The sequence below is a fragment of the Gossypium hirsutum genome, chromosome A02 (genome assembly GCF_007990345.1).
Source record: "Gossypium hirsutum isolate 1008001.06 chromosome A02, Gossypium_hirsutum_v2.1, whole genome shotgun sequence".
Classification (NCBI taxonomy): domain Eukaryota; kingdom Viridiplantae; phylum Streptophyta; class Magnoliopsida; order Malvales; family Malvaceae; genus Gossypium; species Gossypium hirsutum.
Genome location: NC_053425.1, coordinates 74,421,773 through 74,439,875, shown reverse-complemented (window position 1 = coordinate 74,439,875; position 18,103 = coordinate 74,421,773). Strand labels below are relative to the sequence as shown.

General features: G+C 37.2%; 1 non-coding gene across 1 annotated transcript; it reads left to right on the top strand.

Moving 5' to 3' along the window:
- The first annotated feature begins 392 nt into the window (after positions 1–392).
- LOC121216724 (small nucleolar RNA R71) lies at positions 393–498 on the top strand. Its single transcript, XR_005912901.1, has one exon. It is a non-coding gene; the product is annotated as a small nucleolar RNA R71 (small nucleolar RNA).
- The last annotated feature ends 17,605 nt before the right edge of the window (positions 499–18,103 follow it).

Here is an 18,103-nt window from a genome sequence, read left to right as displayed (position 1 = left end):
TAGAGTTATTGTTACCCATATATTGGACTAGTTCCTCATCAATGCTAGGGTTGAAGGGTTGATATTCTGTGCATGGTCCTCCTCCATTCGAGGCGCACCTCATCATAGGATGTACCTGAATAGAACCGCACAAACCATCAATCTTTTTATTTAAGAGTTCTACTTGGTTAGATAGCATAGTAACCCCATAGAAGTTGAAAACACCGGCTGCTTTCGTCGACTTTGTTCTCATAACTTGCCACTGATAGTTATTCAGTGACATCTCCTCAATAAATTCGTAAGCTGCCTTAGGTGTTTTGTTATTCAAAGTTCCACCGGTGGTTGTGTTGATGAGTTGCCTCGTTGAGGGGTTCACACTGTTGTAAAACATCTGAACCTATAGCCAAAGTGGTAACCCATGGTAAGGGCATCTTCTCAAAATATCCTTGTATCTCTCTCATGCATCATAGAGTGTTTCTAAATATATCTGTACAAAAGAAGAGATATCATTATGTAATTTGGCTGTTTTAGCCGGTGATAAATATTTTAATAAAAACTTTTCGGTCATTGGTTCCCAAGTAGTGATTAACCCTCGTGGTAACGAGTTCAACCATTGTTTAGCCTTATTCCTCAACAAAAAAGGGAATAACCGAAGGTGAATGGCGTCATCAGAAATGCCATTGACTTTAAAAGTCTCGCAAAACTCTAAGAAATTTTCCAAGTGAGCATTGGGATCCTCGTCCTGTAAACCATCAAACTGAACAAACTGTTGGATCATTTGAATTGTGTTAGGTTTCAGTTCAAAATTATTTGCAGCAATAGCAGGCCTAACTATGCTTGATTCAGTTCCTATTAAAGAAGGTTTAGCATAATCATTCATAGTACATGGAGCAGGATTCTGATTTACTGGATCAGCAGCAATCACAGGAGGTAGCGGATTTTCTTGGTTTTCAACCATCTCCTCAGTTGTAGTTGAAGTATCATCCTCTTGCTCTTCCTCTATGTATCGTAAGCTTCGCCTTATTTCTCTTCGGTTTCTGCGAACTATGCGGTCAATCTCACCGTCAAAAAGTAGTGGTCCTAACGGGTTTCTTCTGGTCATAAACTAGAAAAACCTGTTAGAAGAAAATAAATGAAAAATTAGAAAAGAAAATAAAAATTTAAATTGCAATAAAAGTAAAATGGCTAAAGTAATAAAAATCGAGTGTTCCTAATATCCTAGTTCCCCGGCAACGGCGCCAAAAACTTGGTACATGATATTCGCGACAGGTTTTAAATATTTGTAATTAATTGTTCTTGAAACTAACTATTATCACGATGAAGGCAAGTGTACCTATCGAACAGTAGTATAGCTTTAGCAAGATCGGATTGTCGAACCCAAAGGAATCACGAGTAGTAGTATTTACTTCCTTTTTATTATCTAGCCTAAAAATTAAGAGGTTTGGTTATATAAAATAATTACTAAACTAAGAATGCACAGAAAGAAAATTTTGGAAAATACTTTTGGGAAAATTCGATTGATTAAGACAATACCAAAGGAAAAATCCGCCTAGACTTCACTTGTTATTTGACTTTGAATCAGACGATTTATTCATTTGACTTGATCCGTAGAAATCCCTAAGTTATATTATTATCTCTCTCGAGACTAATAATGTCTAACCCTAGGTTGATTAATTGAATTCTCTTTCTAATTAACACTTAGAGTTTCATTAATTCGATCTATGGATCTCCTTATTAGGTTCACCCTAACCGGAAAAATCTTATCACCCTATCTCTAGGCGTGCAATCAACTCTGCTTAATTATGACAAATTTACTCTTAGACAGGGTCTATTTCTCCTCTGAATAAGAGCGTTAACTCGATTCAATATCCTGGAATATTAAAACAAGAATTAAGAACACATAATTAAGAACAAGTCAAATATTTATCATACAATTCAGATAATAATTACAAGATCTGTCTTATGTTGCATTCCCCTTAGGTATTTAGGGGGTTTAGTTCATGATTATAGAAGAAAACATCTCAAAAGCATAAAGATAACAAAACGTAAGAAAATTCAAAACTCCTGAAGGAACTAGAAGGGAGATCTTCAGTCTTGATGATGAATCCGGCTTTTGAGATGGATCAATCGGCTTTCCTTGAGTAATCCCTTGCTTCTTACTCTGCATCTATCTTCTAAGTGCCTCCTCAGGTGTTTAAATAGGCTTTTGAATGCCTAAGAGCTCTCAAAATTAGCCTTTTTCGAATAGGGTTATACTTGGGTTCGACAGGGACACACCTGTGTAACACGCCCGTGTGGGATTACTCCAGCCCGTGGTCAAGGCTGTTGAATAGGCACAGGCGTGTAGTCTACCAGTATAAGTCGTGCTTTGATCCTACCAGAGGGACACGACTGTGTGACACACCCGTGTGAGGAAGTCCAGCCCATGTTGATTTCCCACGTGGGTCCATTTTCTCTATTTTCGGCCCGTTTCTCGCTCTTTTTACTCTTCTATGCTCACCTAAGTATAAAACATGAGATTAAAGGATTAGGAGCATCTAATTCACCAATTCTAAGGAGAAACCAACCATTAATGCGCTAAGCATGGGATAAAGATATGTATAAATTACGATTTCTCATTGAACCTTATGAATAGAATAGGATATGAGTGACATGCTACTAGGAACCCCATGTGTATATGTGTTTATGTGATCTGAATGCTGGTCTTGTAAGTCCTACCAATGGTTGGATATTTCGGCATATATTGGGGTTACTTAATAGCTTGAATGAGTACCACTGTGTAGTTACATCCTAACTGACAGCTTGTGTGAGCAGACCTATGAATGGCTCGAGAGAGAGCCTATATGTGTTATAATATATGAGGTATCTTTGACTACATATGTGGCACTTATGTGCAAGATTTTCCGAGTATCCGATAATATTTCAAGTGTTCAATGGGAATGTCAAAGACGTGAAAGGATGTGATTATGTTACGACTTGGTATAGGTATGTACATAGAACTCATAAGTAATAAACTCGATGGGTGATGAACTCTTGGTAATGTTGTGATTGAGCAAGTTATGACTATGAGATTTTAGTAACATTTATGTTATCTCACTTTATATAAATTGCATGATTAAGGTGTATTTAAAATGCATATTATTTGCACATGAACTTACTAAGCTATATAGCTTACTCCCCTTTCTTTCCATTGTTTTATATTGACACCAAGCTAGCTCGGGTTTGGAGACCATTAGAGATCCAGTCACACTATCAACAATTATTTTGGTATTAATGAAATCAACATTTTGAGTTATGGCATGTATAGGGGACTTGGTCATTTTTTTATGTGTCATAATTGATTTGGCCAAATGTGTTGGCTTATATTGGTTAGAAGTTCATTTTGTATAAGGCCATTGGAAATGAGCCAATATTGGTTATAAGTATATTCATATAATGATGCCTTTCATGAATGATGTGTTGATGTCTTGGTTGTGAATTTTTGGTTGTATGTATATGCTTGGATTAGTGCTATGTTATGTTGTATAGGTGTGTACATTAAAGGGTGGCAAAATGGCTTGGTAAATAGTCTTATTTTTATCCACACGGGTATACACATGGGCATGTGTCTAGGTTATGTGTGATCCAGACGTGTGTCCCCTGCACCTTAATTTTGAGAAACAAAATGCTCAGAATTGAGCATACGGGCAAAGACATGGGCGTGTGTTTTAACCGTGTGGACAGCACGGCCTCAAACATGGGCGTGTGCCCTGGCCGTGTGAAGTTTGCATCTATTTTATGAAAATTAATTTTCCACATGGCCTAGCACACAGATGTGACTTAGCCGTGTGATCTCAATTTGTTGATGGGTTACAAGTCAGTGAGTTGCACGGGGTCGGGACACAGGCATGTGTAGCCACATGGCCTGCACACACGGGCGTGTGACCCCTGTTTAGTGGAAAATTTTTCTAAGTTTAGTAATTTTTTAAAAGTTCTCGATTTAGTCCTGAATCACTTCCAATGCACATTTTGAGCCTCATAGGCTCGTATCAGGGACTTTATGATTAAATGGAAATGGTTTTAATTTGGACGTAAATTCATGACTTGGAATTTTATGGTTGTTCATGTGATAAGTTCAGTAATGCCTCGTACCCTGTTTTGGCATTGAATGCGGGTAAGAGGTGTTACACACAACCGCAACATACCATTCTTCTTCTTTACAAATAAAATCGGTGCAATCTACAGCGATACACTCGATTGAATGAAACCTTTGTCAAGAAACTCCTGCAACTGAATCTTTAACTCCTTGAACTCTTTTATTGCCATGCGATAGGACGCAATAGACACCGGTGCAGTACCAGAAAAGAGCTCAATACTGAACTCTACTTCATGCTCCAATGGAAAACTAGGTAATTCTTTCGAAAATACGTCAGAAAAATACTTAACAGTATGAATATCCTGAACTCTCAATTCCTTACTAACTGAGTTCATCACATAAGCTAGATAGGCATCACAAGCTTTCCCCATCATCTTTTCAGCCTTGATAGTTGAAACCACATTAGACAAAAATTCAGGTCTCTTTCCGACAACTAAAATTTCCAAACCATCACTATTCCACAAAGTAATTTGATTCATTTCAAAATCCACCTTACCCTTATGCTCAGTTAACCAGTCCATACCAACAATTACATCAAAACCATAAAAAGGCAATTCCATAAGGTTCTACAGAAAAGACGTGCCCTTGAATCATAAGGGGTCACCTACAATATACTCGAATCAACACAACACTATCACCGAAAGAGCTAATAATAGTTATACCTAAACCAATAGTCTCTATAGGTGTAACAACCCATTTTTCAGTGAAATCAGAATAGTGGTTTCAAGACCACATGTAACACCCCTTACCCATATTTAACATCCGAATAGGATACGAGGCATTACCGGACTTACAAAGCGAGCAAACATACAATTCCAGGTCATAAATTTTCATCCAAATTAAAACCATTCGCATTTAACCATAAAGTCCCTAATATGAGCCTACGAGGCTCGAAACATGCTTTCAAAGTAGTTCGAGACTAAACCGAGCACTTAGGGAATTTTTACAAAACATAGAAAATTTTTGCTTTGAAAAGGGGTTACACGCCCGTGTGGCTTGGGACACGTTCATGTGGGCAGGCCATATGCTCATACATGCCTGTGTCCCTAACCCGTGTAACTCTTTATTTTGCAATGCATGAACAAATTGATGTCACATGGCCAAGTCACACACCCGTGTGCCTAGTCGTGTGGTAAATTATATTTTCATAAAATAGGTGCAGACTTCACATGGTCAGGACACACGCCCGTGCCTGAGGCCGTGTCCCTCAAACGACTGAGACACACGGCCGTGTCTTTGCCCGTGTGCTCAATTCTGAGCATTTTGTTTCTCAAAGTTTAGGTGCAGGGGACATACGGCCAAAACACATGCCTATGGGGCAGACCGTGTGTCACACACGGCCTAGGCACATGCCCGTGTGTCTACCCGTGTGGACAAAAATAAAGGCTATTTACCAAGTCAATTTCCACCCTTATTTACACCTACACTTACACCAATTCAATGGCACAAGTCAAGGCAATCTTAGGCAACCAAATCATTCATAATCAAGGCTAAATCATATCATTCATTACCAACACTTAACATATTTACTATAGCATAATTTACGAAATCAATTCATACCAAACTCACTTTCACAAGTATCAACATGAACACTTTCACCATGCATAACTGTACTTGGATTTCCTAGCACACGAAAGGACCAATCTCATCCATTTCACAAAAGGCATTAGCACATATACTGATATAAATGGGCTTACAATTATTTTAGCAAAAATAAGCCAATTACATGGCTAAATACCAAATCACCGTAAACCAATTTAAGCCAATGCATTTGGCCAAATAAAATGATAGATATAACAAAATGACCAAGTCCCTATACATGCCTTACTCTCAAAATGATTTAATATCATCAGTACCCAAAGAATAGTTTGATAGTGTGACGCGACTTCTGACGATCTCCAATCTCGAGCTAGATTGGTGACACTATAAAACATTGAAAATAAAATAGAGTAAGCTATATAGCTTGGTAAGCTTGTATGAAGAAATTAGCAACCTTACCATACATTAATCATGCAAGTAATATAACTTAAGATGACATAATTTATCCGAATCTCATGATCATAATTCACTTCCATCACAACTTACCTTGAAATCGTCATTTCACGAATTAATAATCATAAGCTTCGAGTACATACCTATACCATCTCGTAACGAATTTACACTTATTCTCATCTCTGATATACCCGTGAACCACTTGGAATAAAAATGTCGTATACTTAGGAATCTTGTACATTAAGTGCGACATATGTAGACAATGCTACCTCAATCTCATATCGCATAATTGCTCACTCTCGAGCTAATCAACGGGCCAGCTCACACAAGCTGTCAGTCAAGACGTAGCTACTCGGAGCTACTCACACAAGCTGTCAAGTAATCGTAACATATGCCGGTATACTCAACCACCGGTAGGACGTACGAGACTAGCACCCAGATCACATAATCACATAACACATGGTAACCCTAGTGACATGTCACTTGTATCCTAATCTATTCTTAAGGTTCAAACAGGATTTCTTGCTTATCGAACCGTCGTCGAACTCGTCCATAGAGTTGAACTCGTCCACACAATCAATCATACAGTTCATGCAAAATTAAAGCAGTTAAATGCAATTATAGTAAAACTTATTTAACATACGAACTTACCTCGGCTACAAAAACGGCTATTAGTTCGATTTAGTCCACAACCTTTTTCTTTCCCCGGTCTAAACTTGAACTTCATTTTTCTTGATCTATAATATCAAATTTAACTTATTTAATCATCACATGCCCAAAAACACACTATGGCAAAAATTATATTTTTGCCCCTAACCTTTTGACATTTTTACAATTTAGTCCTTAGGCTCGTAAAATGAATTTCTTTCAATTTCCTCACAACAAAAGCCTAGCCAAACCTTTTTCATGCTCATGAAAGCCACATTTTTCATTTATTCACATTTTCTACTCATTTTATAGACTTTTATAAATAAGTCCCTATTTGTCATTTTTATCGAAAATCACTTTACAAAAGTCATTTATCAAACAACAAACATGCATTTTCTACCATCAAACATCAAAATACATAGATGTTCAACATGGGTAAAATTTTAAACTTCACATTTCTTTCATATTAGTCCTTCAAATAGCTAAATCATGTTACAATGATCTCAAAAATATAAAAAATGTTAAAAACGGGACAACAACGGACTTACAATCGAGCTTTAAAGTTGCCAAAACACTAGCTGTTTCTTCTCCTTATAAAATTCGGCCATGGGGGACTGATTTGAAGAAGATGACATCTTTTATTTGTTAAATTTTGTCTTTATTTACCGAATGATTAAAATGCCTTTAATGAAAAACTTCAAAATTTCACCTAACCATGTCTATTTTTGTCCACCCTAGAGTATAGTGGTCTAATTACCATTTAAGGACCTCTAATTTAAGGAGTCATAGCAACTAGACGCTTTTAACATAGAGAAATCAAGTTTTGCACCTACTGTAATTTAGTCCTTGCAGTCAAATTGGACACTCAATCAATAAAATTTCATAACAAAATTTTCACACAATCATTCAATCATACCGTAGACCTTAAAATAATAACAAAATAAATATTTCTACTTCAGATTTGTGGTCCCGAAACCATTGTCCCAATTTGACCCAAAAACGAGTTGTTACAACTCTCCCCTGTTTAGGGATTTTTTTCCCCGGAAATCTTACCAGAAAAGAGGTTAGGGTATTGTTTTCTTATAGCTTCCTCAGGTTCCCACGTAGCCTCTTTGAGTCGTTGCCAAAAAACTATCACTAGAGTTATGCTTTTATTTCTAAACTGTTTAACTTCTTGAGCTAAAATCTTGATCAGTTCTTCAACATAAGTCATATTAGGTCGAATCTCAATCTCTGTTGACGAGATTATGTACGAAGGATCTGTTCGATAACGGCGCAACATCGATACATGAAACAAATTGTGAATCCTTTCCAATTCTGACAGCAAAGCTAATCAATATGCCACTGGCCTTATTCTTTCAATAATCTCATACGGCCCAATAAACCGCGGACTCAACTTGCCTTTGCGACCAAATCTTCCACGGTGATACTTTCAAAAACACTTTATCACCAACCTGAAATTCAATATCCTTTCATTTTAAATCCGCGTACGATTTCTGTCGATCCGAAGCTGCTTTCAAACAATCACAAATTACTTTCACCTTTTCTCTAGTTTCTCTAACCAAATCAACCCCGTGAATCTGTTTCTCATTAGGCTCGGTCCAGTACAACGGAGTTTGGCATTTGCGACCATGCAATGCTTCATACGGTGCCATATTTATACTCGATTGATAACTATTGTCATAAGTTAATTCGACCAATGGTAGGTATTTTTCCCAACTACCTTCAAACTCTAAAACACAACAGTGAAGCGTATCTTTGAGAGTTTGAATCACTCTCAGAGATTGACCGTCAGTTTCCAGATGGAACGCAGTACTAAAATTCAACTTTTTACCCAACGTTTCTTGCAATTTCTTCTAAAATCGTGACGAAAACCTCGGATCTCTATCTAAAATAATAGAAGTAGGCAGGCCGTGCAATCTAACAACCTCAGCAGTGTACAATTCAACTAGCTTATCAAGTGAATAATTAGTGCGTATCGAAATAAAATGAGTCGATTTCGTCAATCTATCAACAATGACACATACGGTATCTTTCTTCTTCAGAGTCAAAGGTAGCCCTGATACGAAATCCATTAACTCTATCCCATTTCCACTAAGGTATAGTCATAGGCTGAAGTAAACCCGAAGGTACTTGGTGTTTGGCCTTTACTTGTTGACAAATCAAACATCTCGATATGAATTCAGAAATATCTCGTTTCATACCCGACCACCAAAAGCATTTCTTCAAATCATTATACATCTTTGTACTTTCTAGATGAACAGATAGAAAAACACTGTGTGCCTCATGAAGAATTTTTTGAATCAACTCAGTATCTTTTGGTACACAAATCCTACTTCGGAACATCAAACAATAATCAGCCCCAATCTAAAAGTCTGAATCACTATTCGGTTTGCACTGAACTCTTTTAGATTGCAATTCATTGTCACATTTCTGAGCTTTGCAAATTTGCTGAAGAAATACCGGCCTAGGTTTTAACTCATCTAGAATCGATCCATCATCAGACAAAGTGAGTCGTGTATTCATTGCTCTCAAAGTAAACAAAGATTTCCTACTCAAATCATTGGCGACTACATTCGCCTTCCGAGGATGATAATCGATTACCAACTCATTGTCTTTCAACAACTCGAGCCATCTTGGTTGTCGCAAATTCAAATCTTTCTGAGTTATCAAATACTTTAAACTCTTGTGATCAGTAAAGATGTGACACTTCTCACCGAACAAATGGTGTCGGCAAAGTTTTAAAGCAAACACAATGGCAGCCAATTCCAAGTCGTGTGTCAGATAATTCCTTTCGTGTGGTTTCAATTGTCTCGAGGCATAAGCTATTGCTTTACCTTCTTGCATCAACATACAACCAAGACCATTCAAAGACGCGTCGCTGAAAATCACAAAATCTTTTCTCGACTCAGGTTGCACTAACACCGGTGCCTGAGTCAACAACGCGTTCAACTGATCAAAACTCTTTTGACATTTCTCAGACCACTCGAATTTCACATCTTTTTGTAACAATCCAGTCATAGGTGTAGCAATCATCTAAAATCCCTCAACAAAATGTCTATAATAACCAGCCAAACCTAAAAAGCTTCTAACTTCAGATACATTTCTCGGAGGTTTCCAATCTACAACTGCCGAAATCTTACTCAGATCAAACTGTATACCTTCCGCTGAAACAATGTGTCCCAAAAATCTGACTTCTCGGAGCCAAAACTCAGTTTTGCTTAATTTAGCAAATAATTTCTTATCTATCAAAGTCTACAATCCAATTATTAAATGTTCAGCATGCTCAAACTCATCTCATGAATAAATCAAAATGTCGTCAATAAAAACAACCACAAACTTATCTAAATATGGTCTGAAGATTAGTTTCATCAAGTCCATAAAAACTGCAAGAGCATTAATTAATCCAAAAGGCATAACAAGAAATTCATAATGCCTGTACCTCATTCTGGAGGTGATCTTTAGCACATCCGAATCTTTAACTCTCAACTGATAATGTCCTGATCTTAAGGCTATCTTCGATAACATTGTTACCCTTTTCAACTAGTCGAACAAATCATCAATTCTCGATAAGGGATACTTGTTCTTATCGTAGCCTTGTTAAGCTGACAATAATCAATTCAAAGTCTCATAGATCCATCTTTCTTTTTGACGAATAACAGTGATGCAGCCCAGGGCGAAAAAATTGGTCTCGCAAAACCCTTAGCTGTCAACTCTTGCAACTGAGATTTCAATTCTTTCAATTTGGCTGGAGCCATACTATATGGAGCTATCAATATCGGTGAAGTCCCTAATACTAAATCAATAATAAACTAAATATCTTTAATCGGTGGTAATCCAGGCAACTCCTCTAGGAACACATCCAGATATTCAAAAACTACTGGCACAGATTCAATCTTCAATTTAGACACTTTTGTATTTAGTACATATGCAAGATAAGCTTCACAACCTTTTCTTACATACCTCTGAGCTGACATCGACAAAATCACAATAGGCAACTCACCTGACTCATCTGGTTCAATCCGAAGAATTTCATAATTTTGACATTTCAATTCAATAATCTTTCGTCTAAAATTCGCTACGACATCATGTAGAGTCAACCAATCCATTCCAAGAATTACATCGAACTCATCAAACGGTAAAAGCATCAAGTCAGCCGGAAAACAAGGACCCCAAATCATTAAAGGACAATTCTTGCAAACTTTATCAACTAGAACATATTTACCTAAGGGGTTCGACACTTTAATCATATACTCAGTAGACTCAACAGGAAAATTCCTACTAGATATCAAATTCATACAAATATAAGAATGATTCAATCCAGGATCAATCAATGCAACTACATAAGTATCATAGAGAGAAAATGTACCAGTGATAACATCAGGGGATGACGCATCTTCGCGGGTGCGAATAGCTTAAGTTCTAGGAGGTGCTCTGACCTCTAATCTCCCAGTTAACTCTTTTGTCACACTTCTGCTACTGTTCCCACTCCTAGTATTTCTCGGTGGCCTTCCTCTAGTGGAAGTGTTACTTGGCCTTGCATTTTGAAAATTATCTTTCTCGGCCATTTTAGGGCAATCTCGAATGAAGTGATCTGGGAAGCCACATTTAAAGCAAGCCCTATTATTCATCCTACATTCACCAGGATGTCGTCTACCACAGTTTGACATTTATGTCTATTAGACCTAGCATTACCAACACTCACTATTGGCGTAGTTTGGGCTTTAGAACCCGAATACTGCTTCCCACAATCTCTGTTGGCATACCTAGCTGAAGCATTAGAATGAGTATACAAATCCCTTAACTTCTTTGATGGAGTTGAAATGACTTATTTATCGGTCTTTTTATTGAGTCCCTAGCCTCAAACTCAACCTTTCTCGCTGAACCGACCAGCACGACAAATTCCTTCAACCCTAAAATCCCAACTAGTAGTTTAATATCCTCATTCAGCCCATATTCAAATCTCTTGCACATGATATCCTCAGTAGAAACACATTCCCGAGCATACTTATTGAGCCCAACAAACTCTCGCTCGTATTCAGTCACTGACATACGGCCCTGCTTTAGTTCTAGTAACTCCTTGCATTTTTTATCAATGAACTGCTGAATAATATATTTCTTTCTGAACTTATCTTGAAAGAATTCCCGTGTAACTCTTTCCCTCAGTACCATGGATACAAGAGTATTCCACCACTGATACACTGCGCCTCTCAGAAGCGATATAGCACATTTCAAGCACTCATGTAACAACCGTTACCTGTGTCCAACGCCAGGACAGGATACGAGGCATTACTCGACTTGAACATACACTTCTATGTAAAACCAAGCCATAAAATTTCATTCAAATTTAAAATTTATTCAAGAACATGCATATCGTCCCTTATATGGGTCTACGAGGCCCAAAACACACATCGAGTGCAGTTCAGGACTAAACTGTGAACTTTAGAAAAAATTTCTTAAAACAGGGTCACACGTCAGTGTGGACACAAGGACTCGTTCATGTCCCTAGGCCATGTAACTCTCTATTTATGATGTCAGCATAAATTTGATATCACACGGCCTAGCCAGACGCCCGTGTGCTAGGCCGTGTGGCAAATTTAATTTTCGCATTTAAGGTGCAGACTTCACACGGCCTGGGCACACACCCACGTCCTAAGGCCGTGTCCTCCACACGGCTGAGACACAAGGCTGTGTCTCCGCCCGTGTGTTTACTACCATGCATACTGACTTGTAAAACTAGGGTGCAGGGGACACATGACCAGACTATATGCCCATGGGGCTGACCGTATGTCACATATGGCCTAGACACATGCCCGTGTATCTACTTGTGTGGACAAATTTGAGGCTATTTTCCAAGTCCTCTTGTCACCTTTAGCAACCTCAACACACACTCATATGCCAATGGTGGTTGATATGGCATAAAAGGGTTGCTCAGACATCCATAACTTTAACTCATGCATGACAAATTCATATCAAGTTTATCTACTTGGGACTTCTTGACCTGTTAAGTTCATTCAATACATTTCTTTACCTTTATCAATATAGTGACCATATTAATTGGCATCATTTATCCATCAAACATAAATTCCATGTTTTATCAACCATTTGGCACACACCACAAAAGTAATAACACATCTCATGCATGTAACAATATTTAGGGATTTGAACCCAAAAATCAATATTAGCCATATTTCATGGCCATATACAAAATGGAATAATATACCAAAATGAGCCATCACTTTGGCTAACAAATATGACACATATAACAAAATACTAAGTCCCCTATACATGCTATACTTAAATCTAGTAAACTAATTATACCCCAAAAGATTTGTTGATAGTGTGACGCAAGCTCCGACATCCATGATCCCCGAGCTAGCTTGACGATGCTAAAAGAAAATGGTAAGTACAGGGCTTAGTAAGTTGCATGTAACTAAATAACAACATAAGTCAAGATATTCATGGATTAAACAGATTATCAATTATCACCAAAATATCATACTACACACATGAACATAGTCAAAATAGACATTAAATGTCTTTAAACATCAAGGTTATCTTACTCCTTTCTACTCATGCTAAATTTCCCATCATGAATCGAGTTCAATACTCATGAGGTTTATGTACATATCTATATCGTACATACATGTCCTAGACATGGTCTTACACAGGCACAGATATCATAGTCGATGCTATGTCCCAAACATGGTCTTACACAGACACATATATCATTGCCTATGCCATGTCCTAGACATGGTCTTACACAGGCACATTTAGCATGGTGTCACAACATCCAAGTCCTAAGTATTCCTTTGGGTCACCCAGGCTTCCGAGACACGAGGCTATCACAAAACTTCTATTGGATCATCAAAATTCAATTTTATTATATGATACATACATGTATCATATAATGTCAAAATTAAATACACAACATTGGAGTTGTTGAATTACTTACAACTTACCTCGGTGCAAAAAATAGCAAATTTGCGATTTAGTCCACAACCTTGCCTTTTCCTCAATCAAGGTCTATCCCTCGTCCCTCTTGATCTATAATAGAACATTTAGCTTATTTAATACACACATTATTCATTTCATTCCAACAATTATAATATCACAAAATTACAATTTTGCCGCTAAAATTTTATAAAATTACAAAATTGCCCCTAAGCTCGTAAAATGAAAAGTACCCGTTTTCTCATTATTCAAGCCTAGTCGAATCATTTTCCCTCTTATACCAACCCACATTTTTCTTTTATTCACACATTTATACATAGTTTCTACAACTTTTACAATAGGGCCCTTTTATCAATTTCACCAAAAACCACCTAGTAAAAGTTGTTTATCACACCTCAAACCTCCATATTCTTCCATTAGACATCAAAGAACAAGCATGTCATTCATAGGTATGTTTTTGAACATGAAACCTAGCTCAAATTAAAGGTAGAAATAGCTAAATCGAGCTACGAAGATTTCAAAAATATAAAGAACAATAAAAACGAGGCTAGAATGCACTTTTTTGAGCTTGAAAGATGAAAGAAACGTTAGCTATGGCTTCTTGTGAAATTCGGTCAAGTAGGATGAAGATGGACACAAATTTTGACTATTTTTCCCTTTTAATTCTTTTATTAACCAATGGACCAAAATGCCCTTCCATTATAACTTTGATATTTTATATTTTATCCCTCCTATGTCCATTTTTGTCATATAATGGTCTAATTGCCAAATAAGGACTTCAAATTTCAAAACTCATCACAATTAAGCCCTTAAATCAACTAGAACACATGTTTTTCACTTATTGCAATTTAGTCCTAATAACTCAATTGGACACTTTATCGGTAAAATTTCTCGTTGATATTTTCACGAAAGTATGCATATATATCATGAACCTCGTAACATCCAAAAAAATGATTATTTCTATCTCAAATTTGTGGTATTGAAACCATTGTTCTGACTAGGCCCTAATTCAGGATGTTATAACTCATCTGGTGTGCAAGAAAGCTCATAAATACCCTGATAGAGTTCTCAAGCCAAAACTCTACCTCTCGGGATCATCGTCAATATTAGCTTTAAATTCTTCAGCCCCTTGCTTTCGAATCTTATCAATTGGAGGCTTGTTCAGTCTTACCAACTTCTCACCTTGGGGAGCTACGGGAACCGGTTGGGGGTTAGGTGGGGTGGAGGATGTTGGGTAGCCAGATTTGTTTGAACAAACTCGGCAAACCATTTATTCATCCTTTGGAAGAAGGCTTCTCTAGCCTCTCCTCCCTGACTAACCGTTACTGGTCTATTTTCAGATGGCGATATCCCTTCAGCGGGAGCGGGCGCATTACATTCAACATCGTCAGCTACATCTTGGTTGGGATCCATTTACTTGAGGAAAACACAATTTAAATTGTCAGGAGTCGTTACACTATCACAAACTAAATATGGCATGTATATCTAGACTCTTACACACTCTACGTTAGTCTGACAATCGACTAAACCGTAGCTCTGATACCACTAAATGTAACACCTCATACCCATATTCAATGCCAGAACAGGATTCGAGGCATTACCGGACTTACAAAGTGAGCAAACATACAATTTCAGGTTATAAAATTTCATCCAAATTAACACGATTCGCATTCAACATAAAGTCCCTAATACGAGCCTATGAGGCCTAAAACATGCTTTGAAAGTGGTTCGAGACTAAACTGAGCACATAGGGAATTTTTACAAAACTTAGAAAATTTTTGCTATGAATAACGGCCACACATCCATGTGGCTTGGGAAACCCCTGTGTTCCTAACCTGTGTAACTCTCTATTTTACAATGCATGAAAAAATTGATGTCACGGGAAAGTCACACGCACATGTGACAAGTCGTGTGACAAATTATATTTTCATAAAATAGATACAGACTTCACATGGTCAGGACACACGCCCATGCCTGAGGACATGTCCCTTACACGGCTGAGACACGCCCGTGTCTCTACCCGTCTGCTCAATTTTGAGCATTTTGTTTCTCAATTTTAGGTGTAGGGGACATAAGGCCAAAACACATGCCTATGGGGTAGACTGTGTGTTACACACGGCTTAGGCACACACCTTCGTGTCTACCCGTGTGGACAAAATAAATGCTATTTACCAAGCTATTTGCCACCCTCATTTACACCTACACTTACACCAATTCAATGGCACAATTCGAGGCAATCTTAGGCAACCAAATCATTCATATTCAAGGCCAAATCATATCATTCATTACCAACACTTAACATATTTACTATAGCATAATTTACGAAATCAATTCATACCAAACTCACATTCGCAAGTATCAACATGAATACTTTCATCATGCATAACTATACTTGGATTTCCTAGCACACCAAAGGACCAATCTCATTGATAAACCGTAATTTATAAATATTTCTATCCCATGCTTAACACATTTTATGGATGATTGTTCCTTAAAATTGGTGAATTCGATGCTCCTAATGCCTTAATTTCATATTTTATACTTAGGTGAGCATAAGAGAGTGAAAGGAATGAGAAACGAGCCAAAAACAGAGAAAATGGGCCAACGTACAAAATCAACACGGCCTAGACCTCCTCACACGAGCAGACCACATACACGTGTTAATTTGGCAGAATTGTAGCACGACTCACACGGGTGGACCACACGCCTGTGCCTATTTAATAGGCTTTAACACGGCCTGAAGTAATCGCACGCGGGCGTGTCACACGGGCGTGTCCCTATCGAGCCCAAATTGAGTCCAATTCGGAAAAGGCCAATTTTGAGGGTTCTTAGGCATTCTAAAGCCTATAAATACACCCTAGAGGAAGAGGAAAGGGGGGCCACTAAGAAGAAAGCAGGGAATTGCTCAAGGAAAGCCAATTGATCCATCTCAGAAGCCGGATTCATCATCAAGACTGAAGATCTCCCCTCAATTTCCTTTCAGGAGTTTTGGGTTTTTCTTTATGTTTTGTATTCATTATTCTTCTGAGATGTTTACTTTTTAGTTATGAACTAAAACCCCTAAATACCTAAGTGGAATGAAACCTAAGATAGATCTTATTATTATTATCTGAATTGTATGATAAATATTTGACTTGTTTTTAATTATGTGTTCTTAATTCTTGTCTTGATATTCCAGGATATTGATTCAAGTTAAGCTCTTGTTCAGAGGAGGAATAAACCTTGTCTAAGAGTACATTTGTCATAATTAAGCGGAGTTGATTGCACACCTAGAGATAGGGTAACAAGATTTTGCCGAATTAGGGTGAAACCTAATAAGGGGATCCATAGATCGAGTTAATGCAACCCTTGGGAGTTAATTAAAAAGAGATTTCAATTATTCAACCTAGGGTTAGACGTTGTTAGTCTCGAGAGGGATAATAATATAACTTAGGGATTTCTACAGATCAAGTCAAATGAATAAATAGTCCGATTCAGAGTCAAATAACAAGTGAAGTCTAGGTGATTTTTCCTTAGGTATTGCCTTAATTCAATCGTTTTTTCAAAAGTATTTTCCCAAATTTCTTCTCTGTGATTTGTTAGTTTAATTAATTAGTTAGATAAATAAAACCCTTTTATTTTTTAGGCTAGATAATAAAAAGGAAGTTAATACTAGTACTTTTAGTTCCTTTGGGTTCGATAATACAGTCTTCCTAAAGCTATACTACTGTTCGATAGGTATACTTTTCTTTATCGTGATAATAGTTAGTTTCAAGAATGAATCATTATAAATGTTTAAAACCTGTCACAAATATCACGTATCACTCATCCATTTCACAAAAGGCATTAGCACATATACTCATATAAATGGGCTTACAATCATTTTAGCCAAAATAAGCCAATTACATGGCTAAATACCAAACCACCGTAAACCAATATAAGCCAATACATTTGGCCAAATCAAATGACAGATATAAAAAAATGACCAAGTCCCTATACATGCCTTACTCTCAAAATGTTTTAAAATCATCAGTACCTAAAGGATAGTTTGATAGTGTGACGTGACTTCTGATGATCTCCAATCTTGAGCTAGCTTGGTGACAATATAAAACATTGAAAATAAAATGGAGTACGCTATATATTTTAGCAAGATCGTATGAAGAAATAAGCAACCTTACCATACATTAATCATGCAAGTAATATAACATAAGATGACAAAATTTACCCTAATCTCATGATCATAATTCACTTCCATCACAACTTACCTTGAAATCGTCATTTCACGAATTAATAATCATAAGCTTCGAGTACATACCTGTACCATCTCGTAAGAAATTTACACTTATTCTCATCTGTGACATACCCGTAAACCACTCAGAATAATAATATCGGATACTTGGGAATCTTGCACACTAA